The 23657-nt window shown below is 37.5% G+C and overlaps 1 protein-coding gene and 1 long non-coding RNA gene across 2 annotated transcripts in view; one reads left to right on the forward strand and one right to left on the reverse strand.

Moving 5' to 3' along the window:
* Positions 1 to 23657, forward strand: part of LOC140145889 (PHD finger protein 24-like) — a 45920-nt gene that overhangs the window by 16263 nt on the left and 6000 nt on the right. The gene's annotated exons all lie outside the window — the stretch shown is intronic.
* LOC140145891 (uncharacterized) lies at positions 13528 to 22923 on the reverse strand. The gene is made up of 3 exons (XR_011858143.1): positions 22796 to 22923; positions 15191 to 15288; positions 13528 to 14098 (listed from the first exon to the last, which is right to left on the reverse strand). It is a non-coding gene; the product is annotated as an uncharacterized lncRNA (long non-coding RNA).

Below are 23657 nucleotides of genomic sequence, written 5' to 3' on the forward strand. Positions count from 1 at the left end.
GGGCACATCCCCCCTCAGACACCCCCCTGCTCGCACAAGTGCGAGGCTCGGCGCTTCGCGCCGATTAGCCCCAACAAGAAAAACACCCACCAGCCGCCACTGGTTCTCGTTGGATTATATTCTCCCAATCGATCCTGTGGTTGTTGATCAATAATCGTAGTAGTGTCACTGCACGGAGCATGTGCTTTGTGTCTATTAATAGTTCACGGAGCATGTGCTAAGCGTGTGTCCACACATGAGTAAAGAAAGAAAGCCAAGAAAAAAACCCAAATAAAAATAAATAAATAAATAAATAAATAAATAAACAAACGGACTTTTAATAAATTTTATTAAAAGAAAGAAAGAAAGAAAGCCAAAAAAAAAAACCAAATAAAAATAAATAAATAAACAAACGGATTTTTAATAACTTTTATTAAAAGAAAGAAAGAAAGAAAGCCAAGAAAAAACACCAAATAAAAATAAATAAATAAATAAACAAATGGACTTTTAATAACTTTTATTAAAAGAAAGAAAGAAAGCCAAGAAAAAACAAAAACAAATAAAAATAAATAAATAAACAAACAAACGGACTTTTAATAACTTTTATTAAAAGAAAGAAAGAAAGAAAAAAAAAAAGCCAAGAAAAAACACCAAATAAAAATAAATAAATAAATAAATAAACAAACGGACTTTCAATAACTTTTATTAAAATAACTTGAGACTCAATCAAATTTGATAAAATGTTTTAATAAAGTATTGTTAAAATAATATAAAATAATTATAAATACACGCATGTGTGAAGCAACAGCAGCAGGACGGTGCTGCGCGATGATCCTGTTGCCATGAAAACCAGTGGTTCATCACGTTTTGACCGTGACAGAGTCGTAGTATACTATGATATCATGGTGATAGTACTTATATACACTCGGTGTGCATTGAGGTTAATTTGCATGTTGGTATTTTCGTATTTGCATAATGTTAGGAGAAAATAACCCGTTCATTTGATGAAGGTATCAAGGCTGTATTTAACAGATTGGTACTGGCGTCTGCTCCGGATTGATACTTGCATGGGATCTGTGTTTAGGGCTTAGGGGGCTCTCATTTTCTTCGGAAAGGGGGTGGGTCCCAATTATACGGAGGGGGGGGCGGGGGAGGTTTTAAAGAAAAACAAATTGATGACCAAAATATAGAGAGTCACAAATGACCACAGATAGTGTGTTTAATTTATTCAAAAGACTGATTTCAATAAAATTTTAGCGTAGGGGTAAGTAGGTGTATCGGTGAGGGGGGGGGGGTACGCGGCCCTACATGGGTTTCAGGGGGTGGTTTGGAGTTTAAAGGGTACATGTTGGAGTTTCGTAGATGTCATGGGGTTTAAGGGCATGTGTTGTGGTTTACAGCTACAGGTACAGGTTGGGGATTTAGGGCAGGGCCTTCATATTGGGGTTTAAGGGTAGGCCTACAGGTTGGGTTTGGGTTTTAAAGGCAAGCCTGACTTTAGGTTAGAGTTTTAAAGGTACATATGTTGGGGTTAGGCCTACGTATAGGTCTACAGTTTGGGGACAAGGGCCTACATGTTGGGGTTTAGGGAAGGGTAGGCCTACAGGTTGGGTTTGGGTTTAAAGGGCAGGTCTGACTTGTGGGAGTTTTAAGGTACACGTAGGCCTACATGTTGGGGTTTAAGGGTAAATGTTGGGCTCTAAGGGTATGCCTACGTTTGGGGGTTAAGGGTACGTGTCGGGGTTTAAGGGTACATGCGGTTGGGCTTTAAGGGTACATGTTTGTATGTTGGGTTTCAGGGACTGGTTGGGGTTCAAGGCAGTTCAGGTTGGGTTTAAGGATAGGCCTTGGCCTACGTGTTGGGGGTTTAAAGGTGCAGTTTGGGGAATAATGGTACCTACGTGTTGGGGTTTAAGGGTAGGCCTACAGGTTGGGTTTGGGTTTAAAGGGTAGGTCTGACTTGTTGGACATATAGGTACATATAGTTTGGGGATCAGGGCCTACATGTTGGGGGTTAAGGAAGGGTACAGGTAGGTTGGGTTTGGGTTTAAAGGTTAGGGCTAACTTGTTGGGAATTTTAAAGGTACATGTTTGGGTTTAAGGGTAAGTGTTGGGGTTTAAGGTTAGTCCTGCGTTTTGGAGGTTAAGGGTACGTGTTAGGGTTTAAGGGTACAAGTAGTTAGGCTTTAAGGGTACGTGTTTGTTGGGTTTAAGGGTACTGTTTGGGGTTTAAGGTAATTCAGGTTGGGTTTTTAGGGTACGGATTCTAGGTTTAATGGCATGTTGGGGATGGGCTGGGTTTTCATTTGTATCCATCAATTTTGTTTGTGGTAGTCATAGTACTTCCATTGGCCTCCAAACACCCATTATTGATCTGATATATTGCTTCCTTCTTGAATGCCTGTCTTTAACAAGTTTGATGGTCACTTTCTCTTTGAATTTCAATTAACAATACATTCCACATTTATTTATGAAATGTTTGTAATTTAAACCAAAATTCATGACTTTTCAAGGCAGTACAGGACACGCATTATGAAAGCACAAGCCTTACGAAACTACAATGCTGAAAGTGGTTTTGGAATAACATAATTATTTTTGATTTAGCAAACACATAACACATTTTATGATTTAGAATTAATTATTTGTGAAGATTTCATGATAGTGACCCAATAGTGATGTCAAAAATAGACATATCACATCCAGTCTCCTCCCTGAACTTTTCCATGATTTTTGTGCCTTTTTCAAACAAAAAAATATGTCATGAATTTTGCCGACATATTGCAACACTGGTGAATATATTTATAACCCTGATGATAGTCATGATACCTGGTAAGAGACAGTAAAACATGCAATAATTACACTGGCTAATGTTTAATTTCTCTCTTGAACTGTTTATTATTATAGCATCATAATAGAACACTTAAAATTGAAATACTAAAAGTTACATAATTTCTCGTTTACATACAATAATAGCAATCATGTACTTGTGCAATTATTAGAACCACTCAACCATCTGTTTTTATGCATGTCACAATATACATACACATGCAATTTACTAACAATATTTTTCTTTGTTCCCATCAAACAAATTTGGTTTGGTACACAAACTCAGTCAAGTAATAGATAACTTTATTTTTCTATAAATGATATTTAATGTAACTGGTATGTTTTCAATTGACTATGATTTATATTATCATTTAATTTATTATATTTAAAGGGTACTACACCTGCCCAATTTTGTGCCTATTTTTGCATTTTTCTCAAAAATTATAGAGCATTGGTGACAAGTAAGATATGTATATTATAAGGGCAAGGACTACAACTGCTACACTGGAAATTTTATTTCAGCACAGACAACAGTTGTGGAGTTACAGTCACAAATGAGGGAAAACCAATATTTTATCAATAAATCAATAACTACTTGCCTTGAGTTGCTGAATTTTCAGTGCAGTAGTTGTAGTCCTTGCCCCTATAATATACATATCTTACTTGTCACCAATGCGCTATAATTTTCGAGAAAAACACAAAAATAGGCAAAAAAAAATTGGCTAGGGGTGTAGTACCCCCTTAAAGGGACTGTGCATTCTCAGATATGCATAATGGGCTAGTATTCCAGTTGAAATCCACAGGGGAGTATATTTTTCAAATGTAACTGCCTAACTGGTCAGGGTTTATCATTTTGAAACCCATACTCCCCTCTGTATTATGGCTTTACCTATATCTTCCACAGCTGGAGTGAGTATTTCAAATGAAGTTACCCAATGGTTTATTCTATTCAAAACTCATACTCCCTCTTTGAAAGACTTTAGCTAAATCTTCCACAGGGGTGGTGTGGATTTTAAATGGAATGGCCCAAAAGTTACTAATCCAAGATAAAAGTATACATTTTTGGAAAGGAAATTATCTAAATATAAATACAAATTTGGGGTGAAAAGAACAATTTTGAAGAAAATAAGAAAAAACCTCATGATTTTGCCTAAAATTGTTTGGAACACACTATAGGAAGGAAAAATCCAAAATTTGGATTTTGAGTTTTTTTTGTAACCTAGACTCGCGCTTAGGCCTTATTTTGAATTATTGACCAAATAAGACGAAAATTCAAAAATTCAAAAATAAGACTAATATCCAAATCATGAAAAACCGTTCCATGAATGGAGTGTCTAATTACAAAAAAAAACCCATGAAATCCAAATTTGGGTACAGTGTGTTCCAAATTATTTAAGGCAAAACAATGTGCTTTTTTGAAGTTCCTTCAAAAAAAATACTTTTTGCATAACAAAAATATATAACTTGCATTAAATTTTGTTTAATTTAAAGTTACAGCACTTTTAATTAATGCATTTCTGAGAATACACAGTCCCCTTAATATGAGCGTGTTTCCACAGGCGCTCCGCTAAGTTACCGCTAAATGGATAACGTTATCTTACCGTTATCTTACCGATTAACCTGCTGTTTCCACAGGCAGGTTTTTGCGGTTGGCGTGTTCATACCGTTTAAACTGAATGACGTCATGTGATGTCCCTCTACCCTAACATGCCTAATATTGGTTTCAGTTATTTGCATCGTACCAACAAACATGTTTTAGAAGTGTATTTTGTCTACCTTTTACTGTAGTATGGACAGAATCTTGCACCGTAGGCCTAGAATTAATGCTAGAATGGATTGTTTAATGGTTGATTACTGCTAAATAATCACTTTTCTTTGTTATATTTTGCAAATCAACAGAAAAGTTTGACATTTTACACAGTTTTTCACTATTTTGTGGCATTTACAAATTTCCGTGAGCAAACCCCGAATTATGTGAATTTTGCCGTTTTTCCGTATCACGGAGAAATCGTGGCGTTATAATAGTTTGGACTTGTTATATTGCCCAGGCTGTTATCAAGGTTTTTGTCATGTCGTCCGTCCAATTTACCTGTTGATTAACAGACATTTTGCCTGATTTTGCTCAATAATCGGCAAGTTACCGCTTCGGTCTGTTTCTACAGAAAATCTACCCGCTTCGTCAACGGCAAAAACCTACTCCAACGAGGTTTCCGTTGGCGTTGAAAAGGCGTTGCAAAAAGGCGTTGGAGGCTGTTTCCACAGGAGTGATTAGCGGTTCCATACCGTTTCCAAAACGCTATTTGGCTCTGTAGAAACACGCTCTATGACACTTTGAATAAAACTTACTTTTAATCATATATGGCAGATTTATCCAAGATTCTCACTCTGACTTGATGCTCATTCATTTGAAACAAAAAATGTTGGGGGAGGGGGCTCAAATTAAATTTTAACAGGGGTGTGCTGATGGCAATCTGAAACCCCTACCCATCTTAAGGGATTTTTTAACCTAAAACTGCTGATTTGACAATTTTTTTAAAATCAGGTCATATTGTAACATTTGCTGAGGAGAATTAATAGTTCACGGAGCATGTGCTAAGCGTGTGTCCACACATGAGTAAAGAAAGAAAGCCAAGAAAAAAACCCAAATAAAAATAAATAAATAAATAAATAAATAAATAAACAAACGGACTTTTAATAAATTTTATTAAAAGAAAGAAAGAAAGAAAGCCAAGAAAAAACACCAAATAAAAATAAATAAATAAACAAACGGATTTTTAATAACTTTTATTAAAAGAAAGAAAGAAAGAAAGCCAAGAAAAAACACCAAATAAAAATAAATAAATAAATAAACAAATGGACTTTTAATAACTTTTATTAAAAGAAAGAAAGAAAGCCAAGAAAAAACAAAAACAAATAAAAATAAATAAATAAACAAACAAACGGACTTTTAATAACTTTTATTAAAAGAAAGAAAGAAAGAAAAAAAACAAGCCAAGAAAAAACACCAAATAAAAATAAATAAATAAATAAATAAACAAACGGACTTTCAATAACTTTTATTAAAATAACTTGAGACTCAATCAAATTTGATAAAATGTTTTAATAAAGTATTGTTAAAATAATATAAAATAATTATAAATACACGCATGTGTGAAGCAACAGCAGCAGGACGGTGCTGCGCGATGATCCCGTTGCCATGAAAAACCAGTGGTTCATCACGTTTTGACCGTGACAGAGTCGTAGTATACTATGATATCATGGTGATAGTACTTATATACACTCGGTGTGCATTGAGGTTAATTTGCATGTTGGTATTTTCGTATTTGCATAATGTTAGGAGAAAATAACCCGTTCATTTGATGAAGGTATCCAAGGCTGTATTTAACAGATTGGTACTGGCGTCTGCTCCGGATTGATACTTGCATGGGATCTGTGTTTAGGGCTTAGGGGCTCTCATTTTCTTCGGAAAGGGGGTGGGTCCCAATTATACGGAGGGGGGGGGGGGAGGTTTTAAAGAAAAACAAATTGATGACCAAAATATAGAGAGTCACAAATGACCACAGATAGTGTGTTTAATTTATTCAAAAGACTGATTTCAATAAAATTTTAGCGTAGGGGTAAGTAGGTGTATCGGTGAGGGGGGGGGGGTACGCGGCCCTACATGGGTTTCAGGGGGTTGGTTTGGAGTTTAAAGGGTACATGTTGGAGTTTCGTAGATGTCATGGGGTTTAAGGGCATGTGTTGTGGTTTACAGCTACAGGTACAGGTTGGGGATTTAGGGCAGGGCCTTCATATTGGGGTTTAAGGGTAGGCCTACAGGTTGGGTTTGGGTTTTAAAGGCAAGCCTGACTTTAGGTTAGAGTTTTAAAGGTACATATGTTGGGGTTAGGCCTACGTATAGGTCTACAGTTTGGGGACAAGGGCCTACATGTTGGGGTTTAGGGAAGGGTAGGCCTACAGGTTGGGTTTGGGTTTAAAGGGCAGGTCTGACTTGTGGGAGTTTTTAAGGTACACGTAGGCCTACATGTTGGGGTTTAAGGGTAAATGTTGGGCTCTAAGGGTATGCCTACGTTTGGGGGTTAAGGGTACGTGTCGGGGTTTAAGGGTACATGCGGTTGGGCTTTAAGGGTACATGTTTGTATGTTTGGGTTTCAGGGACTGGTTGGGGTTCAAGGCAGTTCAGGTTGGGTTTAAGGATAGGCCTTGGCCTACGTGTTGGGGTTTAAAGGTGCAGTTTGGGGAATAATGGTACCTACGTGTTGGGGTTTAAGGGTAGGCCTACAGGTTGGGTTTGGGTTTAAAGGGTAGGTCTGACTTGTTGGACATATAGGTACATATAGTTTGGGGATCAGGGCCTACATGTTGGGGGTTAAGGAAGGGTACAGGTAGGTTGGGTTTGGGTTTAAAGGTTAGGGCTAACTTGTTGGGAATTTTAAAGGTACATGTTTGGGTTTAAGGGTAAGTGTTGGGGTTTAAGGTTAGTCCTGCGTTTTGGAGGTTAAGGGTACGTGTTAGGGTTTAAGGGTACAAGTAGTTAGGCTTTAAGGGTACGTGTTTGTTGGGTTTAAGGGTACTGTTTGGGGTTTAAGGTAATTCAGGTTGGGTTTTTAGGGTACGGATTCTAGGTTTAATGGCATGTTGGGGATGGGCTGGGTTTTCATTTGTATCCATCAATTTTGTTTGTGGTAGTCATAGTACTTCCATTGGCCTCCAAACACCCATTATTGATCTGATATATTGCTTCCTTCTTGAATGCCTGTCTTTAACAAGTTTGGATGGTCACTTTCTCTTTGAATTTCAATTAACAATACATTCCACATTTATTTATGAAATGTTTGTAATTTAAACCAAAATTCATGACTTTTCAAGGCAGTACAGGACACGCATTATGAAAGCACAAGCCTTACGAAACTACAATGCTGAAAGTGGTTTTGGAATAACATAATTATTTTTGATTTAGCAAACACATAACACATTTTATGATTTAGAATTAATTATTTGTGAAGATTTCATGATAGTGACCCAATAGTGATGTCAAAAATAGACATATCACATCCAGTCTCCTCCTGAACTTTTCCATGATTTTTGTGCCTTTTTCAAACAAAAAATATGTCATGAATTTTGCCGACATATTGCAACACTGGTGAATATATTTATAACCCTGATGATAGTCATGATACCTGGTAAGAGACAGTAAAACATGCAATAATTACACTGGCTAATGTTTAATTTCTCTCTTGAACTGTTTATTATTATAGCATCATAATAGAACACTTAAAATTGAAATACTAAAAGTTACATAATTTCTCGTTTACATACAATAATAGCAATCATGTACTTGTGCAATTATTAGAACCACTCAACCATCTGTTTTATGCATGTCACAATATACATACACATGCAATTTACTAACAATATTTTTCTTTGTTCCCATCAAACAAATTTGGTTTGGTACACAAACTCAGTCAAGTAATAGATAACTTTATTTTTCTATAAATGATATTTAATGTAACTGGTATGTTTTCAATTGACTATGATTTATATTATCATTTAATTTATTATATTTAAGGGGGTACTACACCCCTGCCCAATTTTGTGCCTATTTTTGCATTTTTCTCAAAAATTATAGAGCATTGGTGACAAGTAAGATATGTATATTATAAGGGCAAGGACTACAACTGCTACACTGGAAATTTTATTTCAGCACAGACAACAGTTGTGGAGTTACAGTCACAAATGAGGGAAAACCAATATTTTATCAATAAATCAATAACTACTTGCCTTGAGTTGCTGAATTTTCAGTGCAGTAGTTGTAGTCCTTGCCCCTATAATATACATATCTTACTTGTCACCAATGCGCTATAATTTTCGAGAAAAACACAAAAATAGGCAAAAAAAATTGGCTAGGGGTGTAGTACCCCCTTAAAGGGACTGTGCATTCTCAGATATGCATAATGGGCTAGTATTCCAGTTGAAATCCACAGGGAGTATATTTTTCAAATGTAACTGCCTAACTGGTCAGGGTTTATCATTTTGAAGCCCATGCTCCCTCTGTATTATGGCTTTACCTATATCTTCCACAGCTGGAGTGAGTATTTCAAATGAAGTTACCCAATGGTTTATTCTATTCAAAACTCATACTCCCTCTTTGAAAGACTTTAGCTAAATCTTCCACAGGGGTGGTGTGGATTTTAAATGGAATGGCCCAAAAGTTACTAATCCAAGATAAAAGTATACATTTTGGAAAGGAAATTATCTAAATATAAATACAAATTTGGGGTGAAAAGAACAATTTTGAAGAAAATAAGAAAAAAAACCTCATGATTTTGCCTAAAATTGTTTGGAACACACTATAGGAAGGAAAATCCAAAATTTGGATTTTGAGTTTTTTGTAACCTAGACTCAAGCGCTTAGGCCTTATTTTGAATTATTGACCAAATAAGACGAAAATTCAAAAATTCAAAAATAAGACTAATATCCAAATCATGAAAAACCGTTCCATGAATGGAGTGTCTAATTACAAAAAAACCCATGAAATCCAAATTTGGGTACAGGGTATACCAAATTATTTAAGGCAAAACAATGTGCTTTTTTGAAGTTCCTTCAAAAAAAATACTTTTGCATAACAAAAATATATAACTTGCATTAAATTTTGTTTAATTTAAAGTTACAGCACTTTTAATTAATGCATTTCTGAGAATACACAGTCCCCTTAATATGAGCGTGTTTCCACAGGCGCTCCGCTAAGTTACCGCTAAATGGATAACGTTATCTTACCGTTATCTTACCGATTAACCTGCTGTTTCCACAGGCAGGTTTTTGCGGTTGGCGTGTTCATACCGTTTAAACTGAATGACGTCATGTGATGTCCCTCTACCCTAACATGCCTAATATTGGTTTCAGTTATTTGCATCGTACCAACAAACATGTTTTAGAAGTGTATTTTGTCTACCTTTTACTGTAGTATGGACAGAATCTTGCACCGTAGGCCTAGAATTAATGCTAGAATGGATTGTTTAATGGTTGATTACTGCTAAATAATCACTTTTCTTTGTTATATTTTGCAAATCAACAGAAAAGTTTGACATTTTACACAGTTTTTCACTATTTTGTGGCATTTACAAATTTCCGTGAGCAAACCCCGAATTATGTGAATTTTGCCGTTTTTCCGTATCACGGAGAAATCGTGGCGTTATAATAGTTTGGACTTGTTATATTGCCCAGGCTGTTATCAAGGTTTTTGTCATGTCGTCCGTCCAATTTACCTGTTGATTAACAGACATTTTGCCTGATTTTGCTCAATAATCGGCAAGTTACCGCTTCGGTCTGTTTCTACAGAAAATCTACCCGCTTCGTCAACGGCAAAAACCTAGTAAAACGAGGTTTCCGTTGGCGTTGAAAAGGCGTTGCAAAAAGGCGTTGGAGGCTGTTTCCACAGGAGTGATTAGCGGTTCCATACCGTTTCCAAAACGCTATTTGGCTCTGTAGAAACACGCTCTATGACACTTTGAATAAAACTTACTTTTAATCATATATGGCAGATTTATCCAAGATTCTCACTCTGACTTGATGCTCATTCATTTGAAACAAAAAATGTTGGGGGGAGGGGGGCTCAAATTAAATTTTAACAGGGGTGTGCTGATGGCAATCTGAAACCCCTACCCATCTTAAGGGATTTTTTAACCTAAAACTGCTGATTTGACAATTTTTTAAAATCAGGTCATATTGTAACATTTGCTGAGGAGAACAACCTCATGTTTTTCAAAACTTAACACACAATGTTCACAATACTCTCTATACAAGGCGTTCGGGACCGACACCAGTCACATTTGAAGGAGTGGCTCACATTGGCGGCTTATGTGCTGGTATTATACAGTGATTTTCTTTTTATTGCATCATTTGCTCAGGCCAAATTTAAAAGAGGACATATCTGACAGTGAAAACTAACATTTTGTGGAAAAGAAGTTAAATTCTATCTCTAATGGAAATGTTATAATGTTGCAATGTGGGTAGCTGTAAGGGCTATCTAGAAACACATTACATTTAACTTTTTGCTAATTTCAATCTGCATAATTTTCAATTATGACTAATTTTTAGGACAAGTAAAAATTAGCTCTAATTAATTATGCAGATTGAAATTTGCAAAACTTTTTAAAGAAGTTCCTTACTGTTACCTAGCAAATTAAATTAATATACAGGGTGTTCCAGAAAAAGATTACAAGGTGAATGAATTTTGACATAAGCTGACAAATAAGCATCCAAATCCAAAACATAAAAAACAGCATGTAGCCCTCTTATTCTGCATCTTACACACTTGAATCGGTTGACTGATTGCAAAGATATGAGCGATTACATAACATACATCTCAATTCATTTCATTAAGTTTGAAAGAAAGATCATTCAACACAATGCACACTAATGCTTATCAATTGACTTTGTGTTTTGTTTGGTGAAATTCTTTTTATTCTTCTTACACAATCTGTGTTTTGCTAAACGTGTAATAAACTTTTGTTAAAATGTGAAAATACTATGTGATATTAAAGCTTGAATCTAAAATGGTGCTTGGTACTAGTAAATATATTTTTTCGTTAATATTAATATAATTATTGCATAAAGAATTATTGTATAAAGAATTCCAGCTGACAAAAAAGTTTTCTCACACAATAATTAATTTTTTGGAATTTTCCAAGAAATGTCTATGTAAAATGTAAATCTTTTAAAATTTGAACATAATGTTGCATGGTATCAAAATTACACGTAAGATGTACAAGCACTTGATCATTGTCATTCTTGGCTCACATGTTCTTTGGAAAGTTGCAATATAACATATTGCACAACACAAAGAATTAAAGCTGGAAAGCTTACAAAAATCAAAGTTTTCTTGGACAAAATGTTGCTTCAAATATTGCCATGAATGCAAAGTTTTAACTTAAAAATTAAAACATTAAACATAATATAGCACAGTATAAAAATTAGAAGCTCTAAGCTTAATCATGTATTTCTTGGGTTTTGAAAGTTTAACATATTGCGTAAAGAATTAAATCTGTTAATTGTATAGCTATCCAATTTCTGCAATCCATGTTAAGTTTCTTACAATTCAGGCACTGTGTATCAAAGTAAAGGCAGATCAAATGTTATATTCACTCACGTTTTTCACCTTCAGTGCAAGCATGAGTAACATAATACCATCGTATAAAATAGATCAGAGGACTGAATTGAATGAGATACACAAACTTTACGAAGGGGTGAGCAAGTGTGACAAAAGTGCCTGTTAATCAAACTTGGAATGAGTTGTTGATGTGTGCATTGTGTGATCAATCACTCATTTCTTTGCATCCAGCCAACCGAATTAAAATAAAATTTGTGTATAATGTGCACAATGAGCTACCCACTGCTTTTAAAATATTTTGATGATATTGTCTATTTCTGGAGATGTTTTCTGGGACACCCTGTACTGTGAGAATATAATTATAATAATTTGCATCCCTTTCAGTGTTTGACTTTGCTAATTCCAGCCTAATTGGAGTTAGCTGAAAGTTATGAAAGTTCCATGTCTGAATTTCATTGCTGTGTTAATGAAAATTGATCAAGAAACCTTTACATTCAAACCAATTTTTTTACCCAAATTATTTTTGGCAACAACAAAAACATTCTTCAGTAAAAATTTTTATTTTTAAAAAACTAGATATACGCTGGCGAAGTTACGTAATTAATCGGATTAACTACCATAGCAATAGGTGCAAACAATTTTGAATATACCGCTGCACTACAAGCAGGTTGCACTCATCACCTGTCGTCAATCATATAGTAGATTGAATACAATACCGCTCTTTTCAAAGAGACTAATCTTACAGGTGCAAGTGATTAGCATTTCTTTGACATCTATGGTTCAATGCAGAGGTACCGCATGAACGTAGTAGTGCAGCGATATAATCAAAAATTGTTTGTACCTATTGCTATGGTAGTTAATCCGATTATTACGTATCTTCGCCAGCGTATAGATATCTAGGACCATTTACTTTTTAAAATTTTGATCAACTTCACCAAAAAAAAATGAAAATTGAGCGAAAAAATCAGGCTTTTTTTTCATGTTTTTTTTTCCGCAAAATTGAGCATTTTTCAACCAGTTTTGGTAAAAATTTCTCAAAGTTGGTCAAAATTTAAAAAATGAATAAAAAATAGGTTTTAAAAATTAATTTTGTAAAGAATTTTCTTGGTACAATGCCCATGAAAATTTGGGTAAAATTGTTTTTAATTTTCTCCATAACTGAGCATTTTTGCCCAAATTTGACCTCGCATATGAATTCATCAAGTCTTTGTCATTTTAAAAGACCAAAAATTTAGCAGTTATGAGGCCCATAATTCCCTGAGGGTTAAGACCAACCTTAAGAATTATTTTTTTTTTTGTTATGTGACTATATGGTAATACCAGTTATATTCACCAGATAGCCAGCTCACATAAAAATCATCACTTCAAATCACAGATGTTCCAATATCTGTGTTCAAATACAATGTTAACAGCTCTCCTAGCAATCATGCTAGAGAATGATTTGACCACTCGCCTAGCATCATACTAGAGAGTGAGCAACCACTCCCCTTTAAAATCTAGACGACAAAGCCTGTCACAAGGATCCATGATTGGCCCTGTTACATGTATGTCATTCACCATAATATTATACACTTGTCAATCAAGAAACCTCTCTATATGTTACGGTGATGACATTCAGTTATACAGATATTTTAATGTATCTTATCCAAACTCCATGAAAACAGCCTCATCTAGCATCACTGAATAAAACACTGGATGACCATAAAATCTCTGGAAGCTAAATGATGAGGAGATAGAGTTTTCTATTGGCGCATCAAATTATCATACACATAGCTTATCTCCTGCTATGCTAACAGTTGGCGATGATTCCATCAATCCAGCTCTGCAATCCAGTATGCAACCTCTGTGTTATATTTGATACACAGATGACAGTGGCTGCACATATCATATACATTGTATCCCTGTAATCTATTATAAATTAGCAACTACATAAAATATCAATTGGTTTCAAGGACCATGGCATCTACTATCTGGTGGTTTGTGCCTTGATCTTGTCCCAAATGGACTATGGCAATGGATTGTTATTAAGTTCCAATAATGACATCCAAAGACTTCAGGGCAGTTCTTATTTGCTGCATTCTTGATTCTCTATACTCTCTTGTTCTTTGTGTTGTTGCCTGTTAAAAGGCTGCTTCAATCTGCAAACTATTGAAGGAATCCTTACTCCTTAGACAGTGCTAGTGCCTGCAGAAAAGTTATTAATGAGAATAACATGAATATTAATAATAATTAACACAACATTTTCAGACCTTCCTTTTATTTAAGAAATAAAGGGTAATGCATTATCCTTTACACCCAAATAATGTGTCCTCACCCATTATTTAGACGCTTTTTACTGCCAAGGACACATTATTTATGCGTGTAAAGGATAATGCTGCACCCTTTATTTCTATTCTATTACCAGAAAATAGTGCGATTTAAAGAGAAAATATCATTTTTGGCACAAATATTTTCAGTTGTTTACTTCAAGGTGGAGCGTGTATCGCGGAAATATTGCACAGCGTAATGCTGTGCGTAGAGTGTGTTACGGCGCTTGACCCATTATTGCAGAATAATGGGCTCTCATGTGACGAGTTTTAACAAATCACAGTGCGCGATTTTGAATAATGGGTCGTAAGAGTAATAGAATTATAAATAAGTCACAGAATTTTTAAAAATTATATACGGTAGATATTTAAGGTGGCAAACTTAACTATGGTGTTGTGCACAGAATTGCTTTAAAATTATCGTACAGGATGTGATTTTTCAAAACAGCTTCTTGACTTATGCAAATTCACAAAATCCCATTTAAACACTTTTCTTTGCTGATTTAAGTTAAATGAACATAATGGATTTGACATAGCTAGCTATTGTATCTGTAAGGTGTAGTATTTGAGTTAGCTATCTGAAAATACATATAGACAAAATGCCACCTAAAATGGTCAATATGTTCTATGTACGTCTTTCATAAGGCGAGTTAGATGGTAGCATGAACTAGCAGCATTTGCATTCGAATATTGAGACAAGTAAAGCTGACACACATGAGGAATGGTATTGGTTTTATTAAGGAAATCCCAATGATTGATATAAGTAGTGTCATTTCCACCCCATTTGCATGATGTTTTTTTTGTTGTTTAAAATGGCAAAACTATTGCTTAGATATATTAAAAAATAAATCAAGAAATATCAAGAAATAATTGCAAATTTTCATTTATGAAACTTGCAAATCTAAGCTAAACTTATTTAACATTCGGCCGAAAATTCTGCCCAAAACATATAGTGTAAACCTTAACTCACCTCTAGGAAGATCAATTGCAAAACATCAGATGCCCTGACACCCGAACTCGCAGCCAATGGCTTCACATGTTCATTTACTTCATGAAGTTTGCACCATTCTTTAAAATATAAAACACAAAAAACATAAATGTTACATGTGGGTAAAATATAGAAGATTAAAATTGTGCTTTACAAGATACCCATGAACACCGCAACTTTGTCACAGGTGGGATAGGATAGTAAAGATGATTTGATTTAAACAATACAACATTCCCTTGTATACCACAACTTTGTCACGGGTGGGAAGGGACACCTAAATCATAATTTTAATTGTGCTATACAACATTCCTTGTATACCACAACTTTGTCACAGGAGGGACAGGACACTAGAAATAATTTACATTATAGCACAATAGATAGTGTCCTGTTCCACCCATGATAAAGTTGTAGTATACATGGGAGTGTTGTATAGCTCAATGGAAATCATCTATAGTACTCTGTTCCACCCATGATAAAGTTGTAGTATACATGGGAGTGTTGTATAGCTCAATGGAAATCATCTATAGTACTCTGTTCCACCCATGATAAAGTTGTAGTATACATGGGAGTGTTGTATAGCTCAATGGAAATCATCTATAGTACTCTGTTCCACCCATGATAAAGTTGTAGTATACATGGGAGTGTTGTATAGCTCAATGGAAATCATCTATAGTACTCTGTTCCACCCATGATAAAGTTGTAGTATACATGGGAGGGTTGTATGATAAAGTTGTAGTATACATGGGAGGGTTGTATGATAAAGTTGTAGTATACATGGGAGTGTTGAATAGCTCAATGGAAATCATCTTTGTGCTCTGTTCCACCCATGATAAAGTTGTAGTATACATGGGAGTGTTGTATAGCTCAATGGAAATCATCTACAGTACTCTGTTCCACCCATGATAAAGTTGTAGTATACATGGGAGTGTTGTATAGCTCAATGGAAATCATCTTTGTACTCTGTTCCACCCATGATAAAGTTGTAGTATACATGGGAGTGTTGTATAGCTCAATGGAAATCATCTTTGTGCTCTGTTCCACCCATGATAAAGTTGTAGTATACATGGGAGTGTTGTATAGCTCAATGGAAATCATCTTTGTACTCTGTTCCACCCATGATAAAGTTGTAGTATACATGGGAGTGTTGTATAGCTCAATGGAAATCATCTTTGTGCTCTGTTCCACCCATGATAAAGTTGTATTATACATGGGTGTGTTGTATAGCTCAATGGAAATCATCTATAGTACTCTGTTCCACCCATGATAAAGTTGTAGTATACATGGGAGTGTTGTATAGCTCAATGGAAATCATCTTTGTACTCTGTTCCACCCATGATAAAGTTGTAGTATACATGGGAGTGTTGTATAGCTCAATGGAAATCATCTTTGTGCTCTGTTCCACCCATGATAAAGTTGTAGTATACATGGGAGTGTTGTATAGCTCAATGGAAATCATCTACAGTACTCTGTTCCACCCATGATAAAGTTGTAGTATACATGGGAGTGTTGTATAGCTCAATGGAAATCATCTTTGTACTCTGTTCCACCCATGATAAAGTTGTAGTATACATGGGAGTGTTGTATAGCTCAATGGAAATCATCTTTGTGCTCTGTTCCACCCATGATAAAGTTGTAGTATACATGGGAGTGTTGTATAGCTCAATGGAAATCATCTTTGTACTCTGTTCCACCCATGATAAAGTTGTAGTATACATGGGAGTGTTGTATAGCTCAATGGAAATCATCTTTGTGCTCTGTTCCACCCATGATAAAGTTGTATTATACATGGGTGTGTTGTATAGCTCAATGGAAATCATCTATAGTACTCTGTTCCACCCATGATAAAGTTGTAGTATACATGGGAGTGTTGTATAGCTCAATGGAAATCATCTTTGTACTCTGTTCCACCCATGATAAAGTTGTAGTATACATGGGAGTGTTGTATAGCTCAATGGAAATCATCTTTGTGCTCTGTTCCACCCATGATAAAGTTGTAGTATACATGGGAGTGTTGTATAGCTCAATGGAAATCATCTACAGTACTCTGTTCCACCCATGATAAAGTTGTAGTATACATGGGAGTGTTGTATAGCTCAATGGAAATCATCTACAGTACTCTGTTCCACCCATGATAAAGTTGTAGTATACATGGGAGTGTTGTATAGCTCAATGGAAATCATCTTTGTGCTCTGTTCCACCCATGATAAAGTTGTAGTATACATGGGAGTGTTGTATAGCTCAATGGAAATCATCTATAGTACTCTGTTCCACCCATGATAAAGTTGTAGTATACATGGGAGTGTTGTATAGCTCAATGGAAATCATCTACAGTACTCTGTTCCACCCATGATAAAGTTGTAGTATACATGGGAGTGTTGTATAGCTCAATGGAAATCATCTTTGTACTCTGTTCCACCCATGATAAAGTTGTAGTATACATGGGAGTGTTGAATAGCTCAATGGAAATCATCTTTGTGCTCTGTTCCACCCATGATAAAGTTGTAGTATACATGGGAGTGTTGTATAGCACAATGGAAATCATCTATAGTACTCTGTTCCACCCATGATAAAGTTGTAGCATACATGGGAGTGTTGTATAGCTCAATGGAAATCATCTATAGTACTCTGTTCCACCCATGATAAAGTTGTAGTATACATGGGAGTGTTGTATAGCTCAATGGAAATCATCTTTGTGCTCTGTTCCACCCATGATAAAGTTGTAGTATACATGGGAGGGTTGTATGATAAAGTTGTAGTATATACATGGGAGGGTTGTATGATAAAGTTGTAGTATACATGGGAGTGTTGTATAGCTCAATGGAAATCATCTTTGTGCTCTGTTCCATCCATGATAAAGTTGTAGTATACATGGGAGTGTTGTATAGCTGAATGGAAATCATCTATAGTACACTGTTCCACCCATGATAAAGTTGTAGTATACATGGGAGTGTTGTATAGCTCAATGGAAATCATCTTTGTGCTCTGTTCCACCTGTGATAAAGTTGCGGCCTAGTATACATGGGATGTTGTATAGCACAGTGGAAATCATCAATAGTACTCTGTTCCACCTGTAATAAAGTTGTAGTATACATGGGAGTGTTGTCTAACACAATGGAAATCATCTATAGTGTTCAATTCCACCGGTGATAAAGTTGTAGTATACATGGGAGTGTTGTATATCACAATGGAAATCATCTATAATGCTCCGTTCCACCTGTGACAAAGTTGTAGTATACATGGGAGTGGTACCTTGACTTAGTAACTCGGGGTCCGAGATAGTAACTTGGGGCCTCAACTTAGTAACTTGGTATCCGAGATAGTAACACGGACCCTATATAGTAACTCGGGGTCCGAGATAGTAATTCGGGCCCCGGACTTTATAACTCAGGGTCCGGGATAGTAACTCGGGGTCAGAGATAGTAAGTCGGGGCCTCGACTTAGTACCTCGGGGTCTGAGATAGTAACACTGACCCCGAGATAGTAACTCGGGTCCGAGATAGTAACTTGGGGCCTCGACTTAATAACTCGGGGTCTGAAACAGTAACACGGACCCCGAGATAGTAACGCGGGGTCTGAGATAGTAATTCAGGGCCCCGACTTAGTAACTTCGGGTACGAGGTAGTAACTCGGGTCCGAGATAGTAATTGAGGGCCTCGACTTAGTAACTTGGGGTCTGAGATAGTAACTCGACCCGACTTAGTAACTTCGGGGTCTGAGATAGTAACTTCGGGGCCTCGACTTAGTAACTTCGGGGTCCGTGATAGTAACTCTGGGCCTCGACTTATTAACTCGGGTCTGAGATAGTAACACGCACCCAGAGATTGTAACTCGGGGTCTGAGATAGTAACTCGGGGCCCCGACTTAGTAATTAGGGGTTAGAGATAGTAACTTCGGGGCCTCAACTTAGTAACTTGGGGTCTGAGATAGTAACACAGACCCCAAGATAGTAACCCGGGGTCCGAGATAGTAACTCAGGCCTCAACTTAGTAACTCGGGTCTGAAATAATAACACGGACCCTGATATTGTAACTTGGGGTCCAAGATAGTAACTCGGGGCCCCGGCGTAGTAACTGGGGGTCAGAGATAGTAACTCGGGCCTCGACTTAGTACCTCGGGGTCCAAGATAGTAACTTGGGGCCTCAACTTAGTAACTTGGTATCTGAGATAGTAACACAGAACCAAGATAGGAACTTCGGGTCCGAGATAGTAATTCGGGCCCGACTTAGTAACTCGAGTCCGAGATAGTAACTTGGGGCCGAGATACTAATTGGGGTCCTGAATTACTATCTCAGACCCGAGTTACTATCTCGGTCTGTGTTACTGTTTCAGACCCCGAGTTATTAAGTCGAGGCCCCAAGTTACTATCTCGACCCGAAGTTAATAAGTCGGGCCCGAGTTACTATCTCGACCCCGAGTTAATAAGTCAGGGCCCGAGTTACTATCTCAGACCCGAGTTACTATCTCGGGTCAGTGTTACTATCTCAGACCCGAAAGTTACTAAGTCGAAGCCCCAAGTTACTATCTCGGACCCCGAGTTACTAAGTCGAGGCCCCGAGTTACTATCTCTGACCGCCAGTTACTACGTCGGGGCCCCGAGTTACTATCTTGGACCCCGAGTTACAATCTCCGGTCCGTGTTATTATCTCAGACCGAGTTACTAAGTCGACGCCGAGTTACTATCTCGGACCCGGGTTACTATCTCGGGTCCGTGTTACTATCTCAGACCCCAAGTTACTAAGTTGAGGCCCCGAGTTACTATCTCTAACCCCAATTACTAAGTCGGGGCCCGAGTTACTATCTCGGACCCGAGTTACAATCTCGGGTGCGTGTTACTATCTCAGACCCGAGTTAATAAGTCGAGGCCCGAGTTACTATCTCGGACCCCGGGTTACTAAGTCGGGGCCCCGGTGTACTATCTCAGACCCCAAGTCGGGGCCCTGAGTTACTATTTCGGACCCGGCCCTAAGTTACTAAGTTGGGGCCCCCAAGTTAGTAACTCAGACCCGAGTTACTATCTCGTTGTCCGTGTTACTATCTCAGACCCCGAGTTACTAAGTTGAGGCCCCGAGTTACTATCTCGGTACCCGAGTTACTAAGTTGGGGCCCCAAGTTACTAAGTTGGGGCCCCCAGAATTACTAACTCAGACCCGAGTTACTATCTCGTTGTCCGTGTTACTATCTCAGACCCCGAGTTACTAAGTTGAGGCCCGAGTTACTATCTCGGACCCCGAGTTATTATATCTCTGACCCCAAGATATTAAGTCGGAACCCTGAGTTACTATCTAAGGGCCCGTGTTATTAAGTCGGGGCCCGAAAGTTACTATATATCAGACCCTGAATTAGTATCTCGGGACCTTGAGCTACTATCTCGGATCCCAAAGTAGTATCTCGGGGCCCCGAATTACTATCTCGGACTCCGAGTTACTAAGTCGGGCCCCCGACTTACTATCTCGGACCCTGAGTTACTATCTTGGGGTCCGTGTTACTATTTCAGATACCAAGTTACTAAGTTGAGGCCCCAAGTTACTATCTCAGACCCGAGTTACTAAGTCGAGGTCCGTGTTACTATCTCAGACCCGAGTTACTAAGTCGAGGCCCGAGTTACAATCTTGGACCCCGAGTTAATAAGACGAGGCCCGAGTTACTATCTCGGACCCCGAGTTACTAAGTCGAGGCCCCAAGTTACTATCTCAGACCCAGAGTTACTAAGTCGGGGCCCGAGTTACTTAAAGTCGAAGTTACTATCTCGGGGTCCAAGTTACTGTTTCAGACCCCGAGTTACTAAGTAATTAAGGGCCCAGGGTGTAGACATCACCCTGGGTGTAGACATAATTATTGCACAGTCCCTATAGTATTGTGTTGTCGTGGATACATGGTAGTTGATAAATTACTCGATCAAATCATTTGGATAACGGGTACTACACCCTGCCCAATTTTGTGCCTATTTTTTACATTTTTCTCAAAAATTATAGAGCATTGGTGACAAGTAAGATATGTATATTATAGGGGCAAGGACTACAACTGCTACACTGGAAATTTTATTTCAGCACAGACAGCAGTTGTGGAGTTACAGTCAAAATTAGGGAAAACCAATATTTGATCAATAAATCAATAACTACTTGCCTTGAGTTGCTGAATTTTCAGTGCAGTAGTTATAGTCCTTGTCTCTATAATATACATATCTAGGCCCTATATCTTACTTGTCACCAATGCACTATGATTTTTGAGAAAAACACAAAAATAAGCAAAAAATAGGCTAGGGGTGCAGAACCCCCTCAAACATAATAGATCCCACACAATTTAAAACCAACATAACCCAACATCTACAAGAAATCTATAGACTAAAATTTGCATGCATGCACATATCAACCTAACCGTTTTACTCCTCTAGGACTGTTGGGCAGTATCAAGATCAAGATGATGTGCAAATTCCAAGTTAGACTTCATCATGTTCTTGCTGTCATTGACATATTTGTAGAGACGACTAGAGTCCCCGCTATATGTCGAATGTATGGACTAGGGTAGCCCGAAACATCATGGCCCTGTTCCTTCCTCACTAGGGCCATGAATGCCCTACGTCACGTAAAAAACGGGCACCGTGAACTCACGTCAGCGGTGATGACGCCACACTGACGGCATCTATTTATAGAAAGAATTCAAAACATTTTCCATCCTCAAATGTGCTCAAAATATACGAACATGCACCAAATATGTTTTGTTTAAGTCTCATCTTCACGTGAGGAATGGTAGGAAGTGGTATTTATGAGAAAACGTGGTATTTTATGTGTACCCTGGACCAGATATGCTCAGGAGTCTCAGACCTTCGTACGGAGAAGGACAGTGGAAATCAGGGGTAGGCCTACAGCATTAAGGCCCAAAAGTCGGGGGTGTTTTCCTGTGTTTTTCACTCCAGAGCTTGCAGAAAATCCAAATACATGGGGTGAAAATTAAATCTTGGGGGTGAAAAATATTTTGCAGTGTAGTCAGGGGTAGGAGTACGGTCCAAAAGTAGCTAGAGGGTCAGTTTTCACCCCCGAGCTTGCACATATTCCCAATAGAGGGTGAAAATTAATATTTTTAAATTTAGGGGTCATTCACCCCGCTACCCCTAGTGGAAATCGTAGTGACGGACGTGTGAGTACCTCGGGCTAGGACTAGGGAGCCAATTGTCAAAAGCCGTAACTCACACATATTATACGATACACCTATCGAATGTGTGTCATCGGTCCAGTCATCGGCCTTGTAGGAACCCATGGATTAGGTCCATGTACACATACGATGGGTGTACCCCGCTAGAGTCCCGGAGTCTAGAGTTTTAAATTATACTATGTAGTATGTACAGTACTCGGAGAACGTGGTTGTGTATATTTTTTCTGTATACGTCGCTATTTATAGAAAGGATAAATCAACTTGAGAAAATATTGTGACTTGCTCAAGTTGTTATACTCGCGTACATACTCACACTGTACAGAGTTGTACAGTATGTACAGTGCAGAAACTATCACAGCTTTTGGTATTAATATTGGTAAGCTTACACTACCATAATTCATTGCAACTGGTAAGAAACTGGACGAAATGTACACTTACTGTTGTTTAAAATGCTTGAATTCCGAAATTACTGGTTAGAAACTGGAACAAAAGTACACTTTTCTATAATACTGTGGTTTAAAATTCAACCGCCGTGTGTGTGTTAATTAATTTCACTGTGGTGACGAGCTAGATGATCCGCCTAGATCTATTAATAACATCATTCACGATCTGTACGAGTCGATTATTAAAAAAATGTATGACGCGGATGACGTAGAGTTCATTAATATTCATATATACTACTACGATTTCATCATGAGAGGGGTCTGGCACACGACAACGGCAGTGTCACTGTAGTATAAAGTCTACAATGTATGTTATTACAATTCGATAGGGTGATTGAGTCATAATAATACGGGAAAATACAAGAAAGTAAGTTTGTTTTTCTACCCCATGTAACAACATTTTTAATATTTTGATTGAATCAACGTCTTAAATAAAGATAAAACTTTTATTTAAATTTGATTTTTTGGGACAAGTTGAGACAAGCTTAAGAGATACGAACTCCTGAACAGCGCCATCCCGAATTTCAGCCGACACTCTCGCCTCCTTACCAGTTCCGGCCATGATATTGTTCCGAGGGCCTATTGCCCATGTACATTCGATTCGGAACATTTTCTGAACAGATTTGTAATGTTGAGCTCCTATTCTATCGTTTTTATCAAAACAACCAAGAGTCACTCAAATGTGGTTCCCTCGGGACGCCGATATATTTCGCATAGGCGCTATTTTTTACCGGAACTATGAAAGGTTACACCAAATGCGGAAGGATTTAGTGTAGTGCACTAGACTGCTGCCCTCAGTCGTCAACCGTCTGGATTGACGACTGAGAAAACTACGTGGAAAAAAAGTGACGGATTTT

This window comes from Amphiura filiformis, chromosome 2, assembly GCF_039555335.1.
Source record: "Amphiura filiformis chromosome 2, Afil_fr2py, whole genome shotgun sequence".
Taxonomy (NCBI): Eukaryota; Metazoa; Echinodermata; class Ophiuroidea; order Amphilepidida; family Amphiuridae; genus Amphiura; species Amphiura filiformis.